Here is a 4,270-nt window from a genome sequence, read left to right as displayed (position 1 = left end):
CTCTGCAAGACAAACAGGATACAGAAGGAAACAAGACATTGTGCCCACACCCTATATGCATACAATCAGGAGAGCAAGACAGATGATAAAATAGTAATCATCAATGTGATATAATAACAGACGATTAAGATCTTGATGTTAGCTCCCTGCCTGTGGCCTGGGAAAGCAGCCGAGGATGGCCCAAAGCTTTGGGACCCTGCACCCACTTCGGAGGCCTGGAAGAGGCTCCTGGCTTCAGATTGGCTCAGCTCTAGCCATTGCGGCCTCTTGGGGAGTGAATCATCGGACAGAAGTTCTTCCTCTCTGTCTCTCCTCTCTGTATATCCACCTTTCCAATAAAAATAAAATAAATCTTAAAAAAAAAAAAAAAGATCCTGGTGTTAAGGAAATACCACAGAAGGAAGATAGCATCTGTGAGCCAAGGAAAGGCTTGTTAGAGGCACTTGAAATGTGAGAGTATAGGTGAAGGGATAGGTGAATAGAGAACACCAGAAAGAATAATGTTCACAAAGACTCAGTGTAAGATGGAGATGGGAGAAAGAGGTGTGATCCAGTCGGGTTGGAATTTAGCTTATGAGGGCACAAGGTTAGAATGAGATCTAAACTGGTTTATGTGAGCTAATAAAAAAAAATGAAAATTTTTACACTGAAGGCAAGGTACAATCATTGAAAGATTCTAAGGAAGGGAAATGTAATTGCAAAATAATGCTATATGAAGGTCACTCTACTCAATGTTCTAGTACGGACAATGAGGCAAGAAAAATGTATTTTTTAAAAAAGATTTATGTTATTTTTATTGGAAAGGCGGATATACAGAGAGGAGAATCTTCCGCCCAATGATTCACTCCCCAAGTGAACACAACGGCTGATGCTATGCCGAGCCAGGAGCCAGGAGCCTCTTCCGGGTCTCCCGCGCAGGTGCAGGGTCCCAAAGCTTTGGGCCGTCCTCTACTGCTTTCCCGGGCCACAGGCAGGGAGCTGGATGGGAAGCAGGGCTGCCGGGATAGAACCAGCGCCCATATGGGATCCCGGCGCGTGCAAGGTGAGGACCTTAACCACTGCGCCACCGTGCCGGGCCCTAGAAAAATGTATTTTAATAATCCATATCACAGGTCACATTTAGCATAGCAGATAAAGCAGTTCCCTGCAATATCAGCATTCCATATGGGCGCCAGTTACTTTCTGGCTCCTCCACATTAGATCTAGCTCCCTGTTGACAGCCTGGGAAAATCAGTGGAAGATGGGAGACCTGCATTCATGTGGGAGACCAAGATATAGTTCCTGGCTCCTGAGTTTGGCCCAGCCAAGATCCAACTGTTTTGGCTGCAAACAAAAGGTTTTCTCTTGGGCTCGGCGCAATAGCATAGCGCTTAAAGTCCTCACCTTGAACGCACCGGGATCTCACGTGGTCGCCGGATTGGCTCATTTCCAGCCGTTGCGGCCGCTTAGGGAATAAATCATCAGATGAAAGATCTTCCTCTCTGTCTCTCCTCCTATCTGTTTATCTGCCTTTCCAATAGAAATAAATAAATCTTAAAAAAAAGTTTTCTCTCTTCTGTATCTCTTTATCTTTCGTTAACTCTGGATTTAAAATAATAAATAAATATTTTAAAATCCAGATCAGAAAAGAATAAGTTAAAATATACATATTTGCAATGAGACGATTTTAACTGTATAGAAAAACCTAACGAAGCAATAAAAATTACTATTAAAATAGACATATTTGGGGGGATGGCGTTGTTGTCTGCAACAGCAGTATCTCCTATGGGCACCTGCTGGTCCACTTCTGATTCAGCACCCTGAAACTAGCCTGGAAAAGTACAGAAGACGACCAAGTGCCTGGGCCCCTGCTCCTCCATGAGAAAGCCTGAAATCCTGGCTGTTCCTGTCTCAGCCCAGACCCAGCCAATGTGGCATCTGGGAAGTAAGCCAATGCGTTGAAGACCTCTCCCTTTATCTCTCCCTCTCTCTGTGTAACTTTGGTTTTCAAATAAATAAATAAATCTTAAAAAAAAAGACAAGTTCATCAAGGTTAGAAGATATAAAATCAATATCCAAAAATCAATTATGTTTCTATAGATTTTCAATGACCAGCCTGAAAATGAAATTAAAAATAAATTCCATTTACAATAATACCGCAAAGAATAAAATACTCAATGACACACTTGGGGCCGGTACAGTGGTATATCTAAAATGGCTAATTATCTAGTGGTATGGCTAATTATCTGCCTGCTGTACCAATGTCCCATATGGGTGCTGGTTCATGTCATGGCAGTACCACTTCCAATTCAGTTTCCTATTTGTGGCCGAGGAAACCAGATGACCCTGTACCCACACAGGAGAACTGAAGGAAGTTCTTGGCCCCTGGTTTCAGACTGTCTCAGCTCCAATCATTATGTCCATTTAGGGAGTAAACCAGTGGATTGAAGATCTTTGTCTCTTCCTCTCTCTATAAATCAGCCTTTCCAATTAAGGTAAATATATCTTTAAAAAAAAAATAGAGATAGGTGAGGAATACCAGGAGATATTCAGGTCACTAAATTATAGAACTCAATGGGAATAAAAGACTGTTGGAGTAGGGATGTTGGAAGGAATAAGCTGGAAAGATAGGAGAGGCAAAAACAGAAGAAAGCTTATTGGTAGATTATTAAGATCTAGGATAATCATAACAATTATACTCGGAGACAAAATGTGAAATAATAGTCATATGAAGACCTAGTCCAAAGTACTTTCCCTGTAGTGAGGAAGATACACACACACACACAAAAAGAATGTTACAGGGAAGTATGTGCAGTGACTGCGAAAGCTCTTTGTGAATTTTGTTTGCAATGTCACTTGCAATTATTAGAGCCTTTTTGTTCACTAACCAGATGAGGGTTGAAGCTATGACCTTCTGTACTGTGTCAATGTGGCTTTAGTCAAGCCCAATCCCTCCTCTGGATCCACGGGCTGTATCCATACTCCTCTAGAATCTGACTTGCTCTGGTATTTCCATTATCAGATACTCTGTTAAATATGTGCCAGCCATCTTCCAAACCATGAGACCCTCTCACCCACAAGACTCCTCTCCTGCACCCTGTTGTGAATTATGTTGGGTTTTTCTGGTTTAAGGCCTTGGAAACAGGGTGTGCTAATAGAAACTTTATTTCACTTAACATATCCGAGGAAAAAGAAAAACAAACAAACAAAAAATTGTGCCTTGGGCTTTGTTTTGTTCTGCTAGCTGAAACAATGAAAGCCTCAGAATGGCACGCGGCATCATTTCCTACTGCCCTCAAGTGGTGGTAGTCCACATGTCTTTGGGTTGTAGTTTAAGAACTCACCATGTATAAAGGAAGGAGAGTCACAAAGAGACTGAGCAGGGCATGTTGCTCTAGGACATTTTATCTAACTCTCTCTTCTCTAAAATGAGGGCTGAAGCCCCACCTGGGGCTCATCAACAAACAGCCCTGCTCTACCAGTTTGAGGAGCTTGACTCTTGCTCTGTCTCTATACTGCTTTTTCATCATCACCAAAGTGTCAGAAGCTACTTATAGGCTGCTGCTATTTCTTCACCTCATATATATATAAACTTTGAAATAATTTCAAACTCACCAAAGAGTTGCAAGAACATTACAGTGAATTCCTGGGTGGGGGGGTCGGTGTCGTGGCTCAGGGGGTTGGTTAAGCTTGCATCCCTTATCAATAGAGGGCCAAATCAAGTGCTGGCTGTTTCTCTTCTGATCCAGCTTCCTGCTAATATATCTGGGAAGGCAGCAAGTGATGGCCCAGTGGGTGAGCCTTGGCCCCACATGAGGGAAACCAGGACAGAGTTCCAGTCTCCTGGCTTCAGTCTCACTTTGGTTGTTGAAGCCATCTGGGACATGAATCAGCAAATAAAAGATTGCTTTGTGCTCATTCTCTGTGTGTGTGTCTCCTCCCTCCCTCCCTTTCTATAGCCCCTCATCCCCTCTTTTTCTAGCATTCTACCTTTCAAATAAATAAATCTTGAAAATAAAAAAGAATTCCTATATGCACCATAAGCTAATATTTTGCCATATTCTTGATGTGTGAGAGTGTATGTGTACATGCAGGTATAAAGATATATATGTTTTTTATTCAGACTCATTTGAATCATAGCATTTTATTCTAATTTCCTGAATATCCAAATGAGTATATATAAGAACAAAGATATTCTTTTAAAAAAATAGTATGTATTCACTCTTCATTTGAAAACCAAAATGGCAGGGAGAAAAGTAGATACAGAATGAGAGAGATAGATCTTCCATCC

This window comes from Ochotona curzoniae, unplaced genomic scaffold (genome assembly GCF_017591425.1).
Source record: "Ochotona curzoniae isolate NIBS_2020 unplaced genomic scaffold, NIBS_Ocur_1.0 contig_291, whole genome shotgun sequence".
NCBI lineage: Eukaryota > Metazoa > Chordata > Mammalia > Lagomorpha > Ochotonidae > Ochotona > Ochotona curzoniae.
The sequence above is the reverse complement of the archived record's forward strand: the minus strand, read 5'-3'. Positions refer to the sequence as shown.